This window comes from Tursiops truncatus, chromosome 13, assembly GCF_011762595.2.
Source record: "Tursiops truncatus isolate mTurTru1 chromosome 13, mTurTru1.mat.Y, whole genome shotgun sequence".
Classification (NCBI taxonomy): domain Eukaryota; kingdom Metazoa; phylum Chordata; class Mammalia; order Artiodactyla; family Delphinidae; genus Tursiops; species Tursiops truncatus.
In genome coordinates this window covers 81,602,181-81,615,743 of record NC_047046.1, presented here as the reverse complement: position 1 = coordinate 81,615,743, position 13,563 = coordinate 81,602,181, and the positions used below count along the sequence as shown (strand labels likewise).

At 39.4% G+C, this 13,563-nt stretch overlaps 1 long non-coding RNA gene across 1 annotated transcript in view; it reads right to left on the bottom strand.

The window, feature by feature from the left end:
- The window catches only part of LOC141276272 (uncharacterized), a 148,365-nt gene extending 135,687 nt beyond the window's left edge, over positions 1-12,678 (bottom strand). The window contains exon 1 of the long non-coding RNA XR_012325544.1: positions 12,614-12,678. This is a non-coding gene — a long non-coding RNA (uncharacterized lncRNA). The remainder of the gene's footprint in view (positions 1-12,613) is intronic.
- Between the last annotated feature and the right edge of the window lie 885 nt (positions 12,679-13,563).

The following is a 13,563-nucleotide window of genomic DNA, read 5'->3' as shown; positions in this document are numbered from 1 at the left end:
TTAATCTCCAAAATATATAAACAGTTCATGCAGCTCAATATTAAAAAAACAGACAACCCAAGCCAAAAATGGGCAGAAGACCTAAATAGACATTTCTCCAAAGAAGACATACAGATGGCCAAGAAGCACATGAAAAGCTTCTCAACATCACTAATTATTAGAGAAATGCAAATCAAAACTACAATGAAGTATCACCTCACACCAGTTAGAATGGGCATCATCAGAAAATGTACAAACATCAAATGCTAGAGAGGGTGTGGAGAAAAGGGAACCCTCTTGCACTGTTGGTGGGAATGTAAATTGATACAGCCACTATGGAGAGCAGTATGGAGGTTCCTTAAAAAACTAAAAATAGAATTACCATATGGCCCAGCAATCCCACTACTGGGCATATACCTAGAGAAAACCATAATTCAAAAAGACACATGCACCTCAATGTTCATTGCAACACTATTTACAATAGCCAGGTCATGGAAGCAACCTAAGTGTCCATCAACAGACAAATGGATAAAGAAGATGTGGTACATATATGCAATGGACTATTACTCAGCCATAAAAAGGAACGAAGTTGGGTCATTTGTAGAGATGTGGATGCATCTAGAGACTGTCATACAGAGTGAAGTAAGTCAGAAAGAGAAAAACAAATATCGTATATTAACACATATATGTGGAACCTAGAAAATGGTACAGATGAACTGGTTTGCAGAGCAGAAATTGAGACACAGAAGTAGAGAAAAAAACGTATGGACACCAAGGGGGGAAGCGGCAGGGGGTGGTGGTGGTGGTGTGATGAATTGGGAGATTGAGGTTGACATGTATACACTGATGTGTATAAAATGAAAGACTAATAAGAAAAAATAAATAGATAAATAAACAAATGCTCTTCCTGCAAAATAAATAATAAATTAAAATCCACTCCTTTTTTCTAAAAAAAATAAAGAAAATACAATAAAGAAAAGCAATAAGATGTAGAAAAAAATTAATAGTAGAAAGGTACCTAAATAACAGCAGTTTCAATATGGTAAATACACACCAAGAAAGGTCAGTACACAGCGGTACAAATTAAAAAGCATTTCAAATGTGTTCTTTTTTTAAGTTGCAGACTAACTGAAGTAACCGTTTATTGAAATGAAATAAAGAAATTATGGCTAAAAATGGAAGAAGGGCTCACGTCGAAAATGTGTAAGTTGAATGTGTAATCAGAGAATTCATTGAGTTCAACCCCCTCCTTTAGCAATGAAATCCTTACAGAAGTGTCCCAGGAGCAGAATGAAATGCACAGCCTTGATCTCCCCTCCCTCACTCTGGGCACAGACTGGGGCGACCCACCTCTGGTGGCTCTTCTGGAACATTCCTGCTTATCAGACCAACGTAACCCACAAGAATACCCCAGGCAGGGAGGCAAACTCATAAGCTGACCCTACAGAGTACAGAGGGCTCCAAACAGAATCATTCATGGAAACAAACAGGATTAGAAAACGAGTGAAATTTCCACATAAAACCCTACTGAGAGGGTTGATACTTCCACGACGATGAAGCTTTCACACACAATCTCAACTTTTTTTAGTTTGTATCGAGCAACACCATGTGTTATTGAAGCAAGAATATAAAGATAATTTATTTCAATAACAATTATAACAATTCCAGATGGGAACTATTTCAATGTATTAAATGAAATCATTACTCCATCCCACCCCAAATTCAGGGAACTTTTAAAGTCTTTATATAAGACACACACAGTCCCCAGCAAAACTATCCGGGGAACCGGAAAGTAAAGATTCCAGGCCATGGTGTAGATGAAACCAAGCCAGCAACTAAAGGAGTAGATTGTGGGTTTTAAAAAAGTGATTCAAATGAATTTATTTACAAAACAGAAACAGACTGAAGACTTAGACAATGAACTTATGGTTACCGGGGGGGAAGGGTGGGGGACAGGGATAGATTGGGAGTCTGGGATCGACAGGTACACACTGCTATATTTAAAATAGATAACCAACAAGGACATATTGTAAAAAAATAAATTTAAAAATAAATAAATATATATTTTTTAAAAAGACAGGTAGTGTTTCTCTTTTTCGTCCTCTCTATACACAGAGGACCTAAATATCTCCAATGGGTCATGAATGAAATATATACACAATCAAAATTAAGGCATACGTGACACATTACACAATTATCTACATTCATTTCAATTTAAGAGTTAATAATGTCCTTTTTTCATTATGACACCTTGGCATAGCCTTAGCTGGAAAATATCTTTCTCAATGACTATATATTCTTTGTAATTACTCGATGTAGGAAACAGCAAACAGCCACAGTAACTACCCTTTTTCCCCACTGACAGAACATACGGGAGACTGAAATGTAGAGGAATAACGATAAGTGTAAGTCCCTTATCACACTCTAAAAGAGATTTGCCATTTTAACTGTCTGGCACTTTAGCAATTACTCTCAATTTTCTCCTGCATGTTGACTGATTTCTTCAGTTTTTCTCACTCAAAGGGAAGCCCTGAGTAGTCTGAAATTGCACTTCTGCATTTTAAATTTGCCCTTTTTCTTGTGGATTAGTAGAATTCTCGGCACAGTGAGGGGAACACACACGTGACTCGTAGCTAATACCCAGACCTGAGGAAGACGCCTGCCACTGCCTGCAACACCAGCAGCTCGTCCAGACCCACCGTCTCAGGTCCTCCACGAGGACATGGGAATAATAATATAACAATCTTACAGCATTAGTTTGCAAAAGATTTACTGTACATGAAGTCCATGTCCTTTTACATTTTGAGTATTATATTATTAAGTGATGGGAGGAGTTCTAGAACAACATGGTGGCCTCATCTTCTATTTCATTATTTTATAATCAAAAGATAAACATATAATGATAAAGAGGCACCTACAGCTCTACTGAAATGACACGGATGCAGAACGTGTGATTATGGTTTTGGCTGTTAGTGCTCAGGCAGGTGGTTCAGTGGGCTGATGAGAAAGTCCACGGAGGAGGGCAAAGGTGGGCTGTGCCAGTTCCAAGCTGCTTTCCTCATTTGTCCTTGATGTCACACCCTTTCTTACTTAAATATAAAATGTTAGTGTCAAGTCAATGCCATTATAACAAGCTGATGATTCTCTGTCTTTGCATTTTTCATATCGGCATTCAACCGTCCTTTGAAAAACACCCTTGATTTTCCATTAAAATTCAATTTGTTGACTTATGTATTTCAAGATGGGACTTCAGAGATCATTTTAAGGAATCAAGAGCTCTATTTTTTGAGACATGGTTCTTTGAAAAGCCTGACGCATTGGGTACATACTGGTTTTCAAATTTAGTTGCTGTTTCCTTTAAAAAATATAAATCCCCTAAATAAAAAAGTATTCCTGCCTGGGTTCACTTTGAAGACAGATCTCTGCAATATTATATTCTTAAAATGGCAAATTCATCTTTTAGCTGATCTAAAGAATTCAAAGGAAGTTAACATATGCTTTTTTCAAGATCATAAGTGTTTCTTTTTTCACACAGGGATCAGAAGAAAATCTTGATTGCCAAAAATACTTTTAAATTTTCTACTGTATATGTATAGATTGTGCAAGAAAAGGTCAAAGTCATGAAGTTTTTGACAAGATAAAACAGATAAAAGAACACACTTTAGATTCACGGTAGCTGTGGCCACCACGTAAACGTTAAGTGCCCAAATTAAATGTCATCGGACTCCTGGGTCACCACTTACTTTAGAGAGTTTCATTTCTTTTGTAGGATTCACAAAAGAAAGACAGTGCCTCAAAAGGTTCCTTAGTCTGAAGGATTCTTCAGAGGAAAACACCTAAAAGGAGGATTACATTTTCAAGAAAGATAACCAAATCTATCAAGATAACGTGGAACCATCAGATGCATCTGTAGAAGTGAGTTTCTAGGCTCCAAAAGGCATATTTTTTTCTAAGAATTAATTGTTATAAAAGAACATGGACTTCCCTAGGTGTGAACTTGTTTGCTCCTGATTCAAACAAACAAACTTAAAAAGAGACATGTAAAGCAATGGGGGAAAATATGAAGCTGACCAACTGTTTCATAACATTAGGGAATCATTGCTAATTTTTAGTTGTGATAACAGTAGTTTCACACTTTAGAAGAAGAACTTTCCTTTTAGAGATGCATAGTGAAGTATTTATGAAAGAACTGCTATCATGTCTGGTATCTGCCTCAAAACAATCCCCTGATGGAAGAAAGTATTTGAGAATTTAGATGAAACAGGACTGATCATATGTTGACCATCACTGAAGCTGAATGATGGGATTTAGTGGTTCACCATAAGATCATCTCTAATTTTAGAGAGGTTTGGAAGTTTTATTACCAAAAATGTTTTTAGGGAATTCCCTGGTGTTCCACTGGTTAGGACTCAGCACTTTCACTGCCAAGGGCATGGGTTCAATAGCTGGTTGGGGAACCAAGATCCCACAAGCTGTGCGGCATAGCCAAAAAAAAAGAAATGTTTTTAATACACATTATCCTTTCTCTAATATTTTTCCCTGTGATAAATATTACATTTCAATTTGAAACAGCTTAAATGTATTTGATGACTTCAATCTTTTAAATTTTAGACTAGGTTCATTATTAAATAAATCATCTTTCCTAAAGCACTCTACCATTCCTAGTAGGTAAATTGCAAAAAAAAAAAAAGAAAAAGTCACATTGTTTTCATTCTTAAAAATTAGCATGACATTGTCCCATCATTTGCTATGCGATATACTTGCAAGTATGCAGTAGACTAGGTGCTTCATACGTTATAACTCACAAATGATTTGGCTAAAACATATTTGTATACAAGTATACTCTATAACCTGTAAAATATGTCAAGATATTCTTATATAAGGAAATGCAAGGAGACCAATGCCCCGAGATGCAATGTCATCCAAAATCCATTAACCATGAACTCCCTCACTTCTGAACTGTGCTTCACCTTTTCAACATCCATTAAGGAGAAGTTTTACAAGAGACAATAGTATTACGAAGAACTTTCTGTTGGGGTCTTATTTTTTGACTTAGCTTTGAAGCTCCCTTTGGCACCTGACTCCATTACGTTTCCATGAACTCTGAAGAGAACTCACAGAAACAGGACTGGGGTAGGTGTACCTTTGGGGGGTTTGCTCTTGTGAGGATGTGAAAAGCTCAGGACAGGGTGGTCAGTGGAGAATGTGATGGACCCTCGAGCACGCAGGACAGAGCAGGCTGGACAGACATAGGTAGGAAAGTTGATTCAGCCACTTTTAACTGGTCTTCGCTCTCCTTCCCTCACACCCAGGTCCTCATTTACATCTACTCATCCTGCCACTGATTCTGTGCTGGTTGCCCTTCTTAACCATGTGTTTCTTATTTAGGGTTAACTATAGTCAACGTTAAAGCTTGATGTTAAACAATAAAGAAAATAAAAGGTGTTGATCACAATCAGAGGAGTAACTGAAATTTAATATAATCTATGTAGCAGCCACCTACACAGGAGCTTTGAAATCATAAATACCATCAAATCATTTCAAAATGTGCAATTTTCCCCTACTTTCCTCTGATTTGCTTAAGGGTCCTCTATATGACACACTTGAATGCTGACACTAGGGGAAAAAAGCAATCCTAATGGGTAGCGTTGCACATGGAGATTTTAAATGAAAACCAAATAAATCTTTGGTTTGGCCAATCTTCAGGTTGAAATGAAAATCTGAGTATTTCACTGACATCTTTAATAATTGTATGCTATAGCTAGACTTCCTGGCTTCAAACAGATTCATTATGCAACTCTCACGTTTATGAATGGGAGAAGGAAACTCATCATTCATTTATCTCATCACCTGCGCCATTTTGTGTACAATGTAACCTACAAACGTGTGTGCATTACTTTCACTTCTCCCCATGTTGCAGGAAGCAAACTGTTGCGATTCATCATGGAATCAGTATCTTGTACATTAAAACCTCAGCATCTCTCTATGCAGCCTCAGAACATTTAAATCACTGTCAGCAGCCCCGTGTAATTCTAGAGCGTGCAGTGTCCTCCTCAATAAATATTTTACGCTTCTCTTTAGAGGTTTATTTCTATTACCTCTAGAACACCTGGAAAATAGTTTCTTCATTGTTCTTTCCTTCTGTAGCCATTAGAATGGTATTTATCTCCTGCCTTAGAATGAATCTGATTTTGTGATTCTTGGTTTAACATATAAATATAGGGGGATTTTTATCTTGCCTCGATACCTGTTTCGTAAGTGCTCCATAGTGGTTTTGTCTTGTGAAAATTGCTTGAATAGTGTTTGAATTCTTAAGAGCTTCTCGGAGGAGTTCCCATATGGCTCTGTTGTTTAAGGGTGTCTTGTCACATTCATTTTTAAAGGGAGCGTCATGAATATGGAAAGAATTAATCTGGTATTATCGCCCACGTTTTCCTAAATGCCTATCAGACTCACCAAGTAAATAAACCTGAAACCACACAAACTAAACGTAGGATTAGGTCGAACCTGCCCTTTGACTTCAAATAATGCAATAGTAATGGAAACAAAGAACTTTTTGTTTTTTTCATTAAAAATCGACTTCCTCAGACCAGAGATCTCTGGGTCGGTTCAGCCTGGGACTAACAATTACTACCACAGTGCGAAGCCATTTCTGGCTACTTATGATTCATTTTGAATTTTTATTCATAGTAAGAAAAAAAAGGAAAATATTTGCCTTTTATTTCTCGACGTCAAAAAAAACACATCATCATTATTTCACCTGACAATTATTTGAAGGCGAATCAACTAAAATGACTGATGTCCCTCAAGGCTGTTCCTCTTTTATGAGCCCATTTTGCCCTACACTAAGTAGCTGGAGAAAATACAAAGCATCTGATTCATTAAGCTGGAAACATATTGTCCATACAGCAGGATGGGATGGTAATTTACTGTATGCAGCCAGGAAAGACACACTTTACAACACAGATTTGCAGCTTTTAACCTGGAAACTTAATAGAAAAGGCAATTCTGCTTTACTTTGCTTCCCTTCAAATCCAAAAGAAAGCAATACCTACTTTGTTACAAAACAGAGCAGGCAATATTTTATATTGCCATAGTCAATTATCTGAAGCTGTGTAACCTTTTCCAGCTATTACAGTCTTCAAATCTTCCTGTGCTAATGTTGCCAACACAATAGAGGAGCAGCTTCAAAGCATCTTCACAGTGATAGAAAGAGAAGACAGCTGGCACTGCTCAGAGACTGAGCTGAGATGACCAGATTTCTAATTTACAAAACTGGGACAGCATACGTCAAGGGAACATCACTGGGGGTTTTGTGAAGGTCTATCTCCAGCTATTTCCTTCTGTCAGGTAAAGACTTGCTTACTGAACAAAGAAAAGGAAAAACTGTAAAAGGTTTTGTTGAGAGACTCCGGGAAAACAAAACAAAACTACAGCCCAAAAAGCCACCTTTAATTAAAAAGAATGCTACAAGAATAAGTATTCACATTCAAACCAATGCTGTGCTCCAATGTACAGATTTGAGAGAATTCCATCAAAAAGGTAGATCGAGAGACATACGAATTCATCAGTCTCACCTTCAAAACCCATTAGACCTTGGTTATAACAAAACATTCACTGCAGGAAGGATGTGATACAACTGTAAAAACCATGGACTTTCAATTACTAGTAACGACTGATAATCTCTTGTGTCATTTTGGAATTAGGCTCCATTTGATGTATCTTGAGAACTACGATAACTCCTGATAACACCAGAACATCAACCTCTGAAAGGGTGGAGATGGGATAACTTAGACTGAAATATGTGCACTGTAGGCATGAGTCTGGGGGTGAGGGTGAGGGTCCACTGTGGGCAGTGGAGACCACACATTCAGTTGATTTAATAAAACGATCCACCCTGTTTTCTAGATTGTCTCAACTCTTCATTAGTTTTGTAGACGGCTGTTTTCAAACACCACCTCATCTAGTATCTTCAATTTTCACAACTCGGAAGAATGTTGAGTAAATGTCAGTTTGTCCATTTAAAAGAAGAGGAAAATTGGGATTCAAAGAAGTTCTGTGCCTTGTTGAGACAAGGTCACACAGCTGAAGAGTAGAGGAATTGGCCCCAGAATTCTGCTCTTCTAACCCTTAGATGGATACACTTTCTTCTCACTTCTTACAAATGGATTTTGGGAACACCAAGTATTAAGATTACCAACCTATAACTCTCTAGGGTATCCTAGTTCACATTTTGCCAGGGGAAAGCCAGGGAAATGCTGCTAAGGTGTGGATACACTAGACAGAAAAGAGCTTTGCACAGAATGGTTCTGAACTGTTTACACCGTGTTGCTTTGTTCTTGCAGACATATTCCTTACAACTTACATAACAATGCCCTCCATCTTTAGAAAGAGGGAAATGTAAAATGTTCATCATGAATCATACTAAAAGCTCTGTTTTAACTGGAAATGCCTCAAGTCGTTGTGTTTAAACTCTGCAGTATATTAATGCTCAGAAGCCTAAATGAGAAATTAATTCTCAAATGTAAGGTATACTCACAATGAGGGACCAAAACAGGTAAGCTTTTATTTAGCCCTCAAAGTGAAGGTTTTCACAAGATATAATAAAACAGCCAAGAAGAAATCATGGCCTGAGCGTGACAGACTGTCATCATGTAATGATGGAGACACACTCCTTACACGTTTATTTTTGTTTGGTTTTTTGTTTGTTATTTTTGTTGTTTTTTTTTTGCGGTACACGGGCCTCTCACTGTTGTGGCCTCTCCCGTTGCAGAGCACAGGCTCCGGACGCGCAGGCCCAGCGGCCATGGCTCACGGGCCCGGCCGCTCCGCGGCATGTGGGATCTTCCTGGACCGGGGCACGAACCCGTGTCCCCTGCATCGGCAAGCGGACTCCCAACCACTGCACCACCAGGGAAGCCCCTATTTTTGCTTTTGCACACGGTTTATGGAGAGTGCTTCAGCTGACACAGCAAAGATTCTCCCGATGGACTGTTCTTTTGACAATGCTATTGTTATTCTGTGAATGTCAAACGACAGAAATATGAATGCAACATTGAAACGGTTGTGATCCTACTACCATGTCAGCATCTCCTGCAAACAAAGACAGCTCTTAACTTGATAACCAGTGAATCTTTTAAAGAATTATCTTTGTTCTTCTGTCTTCCATTTTTGAGACCTTAAATGAAATGGTCTGTCCTTCACATAAATACTGAATCCAATGTCCAAGGTATATAATGTCAAAGAGGGAATTCATTCACAAGGCATGAAAGTACGGAAACACAATAGCAAGTCTACACCAGAACACAGAACGCTAGCTTTGCTACATCCTTGACCGTGAGAATAACTCCTGCCAGGCCGGATCCTAAATATGAAAAGTCATCACATTTGATAAGCCAAGTTGCTCAAATAACTTTCATCCAGCTATAGAATCTGATGATCCGGGCTAGTTCTACTCATCTGCCTTGGCAGACACCCTCTGCCTTCTTCACTGTTCCGTGGACATACCCCTGAGTTTGGGTTCCTGACTGCAAGTGGACATGTATTTCAGCACTTGTAGCATTCATCAGTTTGAATTAGAATTTGCTGACATAAATGTGTGAGGGTTTGTATAGCATCCACAAATTCAACACTACTGTAACAGGTGTGACATTGTCAGGCTATGAAGCAGGATGTGAACACTGTCACTTCACAGCTAATGTGGACGCGCCCTTGAATCCTCGTGGTGATGAGCTGATTTGAGGGGATTCGCTGGTTTGACATCATCAGAGAGAATGATCAGATATTGGACCCCCGCCCTTCAGACATCCACAATTTTATTCCATCTCGCTAGACTTCTTATATTCACATTCTCATCAGTCTCCCTTTCTTCATCTAAACACTCCTCATATTTCTAAGCAGAAATTAACGACCACCTCCGGGTCTCTATCAGCCATTTCTTACCCTCTTGAACTTGGTCATGGGAGACTAAGGAATCTTTCCCCAACTCTCTTTATCTAAACATAAAATTCCTCGATTTCTATTCTTTGCTGAACCACAATGCTGAAATGACACAGGAAAAAAATTCTTGAGCAACACTTACATTTCTGGTACCATTTCGTGTAATTCTGAGGCAGAGCCAGAGACAGCCCCAAACCTCTATATCATTAGCGGTCCAGCCAGACACATTTAAAGGCAGCTAGCCCTCTGGACCGCTACTGAAACTCTCTCTCCCTCTCCTAGGTCAGAGAGGTCTTACACTCTCGTGCAGAAATCTCAGGGGCACAGTGTGTTGCTTGCCATGTTTGCAAATCCAAGCATACTTTTTTTATTTAGATATAACTGACATACAACATTATATTCGTTTCAGGCATACAACATAAAGACCTAATATTTGTATATACTGCAAAATGATCACCTCAGTAAGTCTGGTTAACATCCATCACCTCACATAGTTACAAAATGTTTTCTTGTGATGAAAACTTTTAAGGTCTACTCTCTCGGCAACTTTCAAATATGCAATACAGTAGTATTAACTATAGTCACCATGCTGTACTTGACATCCCCATGACATACTTACTCTACAGATGGAAGTTTGTACTTTAACCCCCTTCTCCCCTTTTGTCCACTCCCAGCCCCTACTTCTGGCGCCCACCAACCTGTTCTCTATATCCACGAGGACGCTTTCTCAGCTTAAACAAAGGAGAGGAGTGTCAGTTTTCCTGCATTTGCCTCGTAATGCCATTTACCCTCTCTCCTCCTTTCAAATTAAACCCTAACCTCCACTACCCTAGTCACACAAATACCACAGCCAAAATGCAGAGAGGAAACACCACTCGTTCCTGAATTTTGAGCTTTCCAATGCTCATTCCCTGGAATGTAAGGATTTGTAAATATAATCTTTAATATACCTATTTTTTCTCATAATGTATAACGCTGAGTAAATTGCAACTGCATTTTATTCTCCCAAACCCACTCCCCGCCTTGGGTCTCAAAAAGTATTTTCTCTCAGAGATACTACGTCTAGTATTTACCACAAAAGTCTATTTGGAAACTCAAATGCTGATCATTTCTTTCCCTTTACGTTTCTGTGGAACCACCATTGAGGGGGCAGTAAACATACAGAGAGTGAATTCATGGCTGCCTGGCTGGAGAAGATGAAGAGTAGCAGGAAATACTGATTTTTAAGAATTGGTTCACAGCTGATAATATTATGCCTTCACATTTTCACATATCCTGACTTAAAACACTCTTTATGAAGAATCACAGTCTATGACACTGGAAGGTCATATTTCACGAAGGAAGTTTAACTGTGGTTTTATCTCTTTTTTTCCAAGCAAATACGTCACTTGATCCCTACTCCCTAAAAGAAAGGCTCATCATCCTCAGAAGATGCCCTCCTCCCCTCACACAAACTGCTTGAGATCCAGTGCAAGGAGGTCTCAGTCCTGTGTCCAAACACGAGGAAAGAGGTCTGGTCCCTAAAGAGCTGAATGCTGCAACGGTGTCTCTTTGCCACACAGAGTGGTTGTCATGATCCTATACCATGTGATGTATGATGCTTTTCTACTGATGCCGGAATGCCCTTTCTGGTCCAGGTCCAGGACAAGCCACAGTGGAAGGGCCCATGTTGGATGCTGAAACTGGAGTTGGTTTAATTTCACACTCTCGTGCTCAGCTAGCGTTTCTCATAAGCAGAACCACTGTGCTAAGGTGACTGAATTGAGAAATCTTTCCAGCATCAGTTGTGGATTTCACTCCTCGAACTCTTGAGGATGGGTCACCAGCCTAGACTCACATTTTTCTCAAGGAAGTTATATTTCAAGAGATTTCATCCCCTTTCCTGCCACCAGATGTCAGCCAACACTATCATAATCCACTCTGATGGCTCTGCCGGTTGATCTTAGAGAACAGTTGATCTTTTGGTACCTAACCCCTCCTTAAGACTGCAGGGTTCCCAGTGTAAAGGGATCCACTCCCCCGCCCCAGTGACCAGCTTCACACATTTGAGGTCCCAACAAATGGCAGTCCGATAAAGTCACCAAAAACAATGGTTGCACCAAAACCCAGAAAACCGGCTGCTAAGCTGCTAACTTTTGCGTAACGTGGAGAAGTGCCTGAGGAGCACTTTCAACGTAAAAGTCCCTCTTGTTCCCACTACGTAATCATGGAGTGAAGACAGTAAGAGTCTGGACATGTTACAAGGCTGAAAAAAAAGTCTGCACAAAGAAGATATGTGAGCCTGTTCTATGCGTATGAACAGACATGTAATAGCCACTCATAAACTTTCCCAGAGAAAATAATAACTTATATCAAATGAGTAGCTAAGCACCCTGATTTCATTTACTTTGCTATCTGGAACCTTCTGTTTCTAAAATGAGTTCTAGTCTCACACCCCAGAGCCGCAGAAGATTTGTCTATTTTGTTTGCCCAGAGCCATTTGTGATTTTTAGAAGTAGTGATGTGCACACAGGCACTGAAGCTCCTTCCTCTTCTCCTCCATGAAAACCCAAATGCATGGTATTATCAGGGCTGCGACATAAGCCAACACCATGAGCAAACTATTTTTCTAGGTAGTACTTTTCCAACTAGAGGGATTTAGTGGTTTCAGGACAAGTAACACACTAAACACGTACTTGATGCGGCAATGAAATACCTGAAGCGATCGGAAAGGAGGAACAGGTTCTTACTCCATCAGGAGACTTCTGATATTCCTTCTCCTTCCCAGGGTAAGAGCAAACCCAAAGGAGGACCACAGCAGCAAGGCTGTAGAGAACTATTTCATGGTGGAGATGCGTGAAAGGTTGAAGTGACATCCTAGAAGGATAATGCAAGACAAGGTGAAACTCTCAAGGTCACAAGAGAAAAACGCTTAAAGCTTAGACTTCTAGGAAGGAGGTGAGTTGTTTAAAGAAACCTTGTATTGTTTCTGTGTTGACCGCCCTTTAGCAATGCTGTTTGGCCTCATGCTCTACAGGATAAGCATCGATATAAATGCACTCCCTGGACCTATTGCCCAGTTCCTGTATCAGGGACATATGAGTTGAGATGAAAGAGCTTGCATGCGGTCACCTTCTGGCCTCTATTATGCATAGCGCCATTTAGCCACAAACATACCTTTTCTTTAAAAAGAATAAAGGTCTGTACAGAGAATGTAATTGGAAGAAAAAAAAATATCAGACGAAACAGCTGCCAGACGCTATAGCCTTGGAGGAAAATACTGTTTGGGCCTTTTCGTATTTCCATAGCACTCATCTCACAGGGACTATTCAATCCAGAGCGACTCTGTCCCCTCTGTATTAGCACAAAACCCTCGCGCTAAGCCTACCTGCCTCTGAAAGTTCTGCCTCTAGTTATTTTGCCACACGTTGAGAAAGGAAGAACTATCATCTTTATTTATGTCACAATTTCAGTAATCTAAGTGCAACTTTTACATCTGAAATATTAAATACATTAATTGGTCTCTGAAAAGGGGAGAGAGTGAATTTTTATACTTAAAAAAAAAAGATATACAAACCCACTCACTCAACTTTACATATGCTTCAACTGTGAACTTAGAACACGGAAACAGTCCTTCCTTTACCCTGCACCAAATGCGGCTTCTCT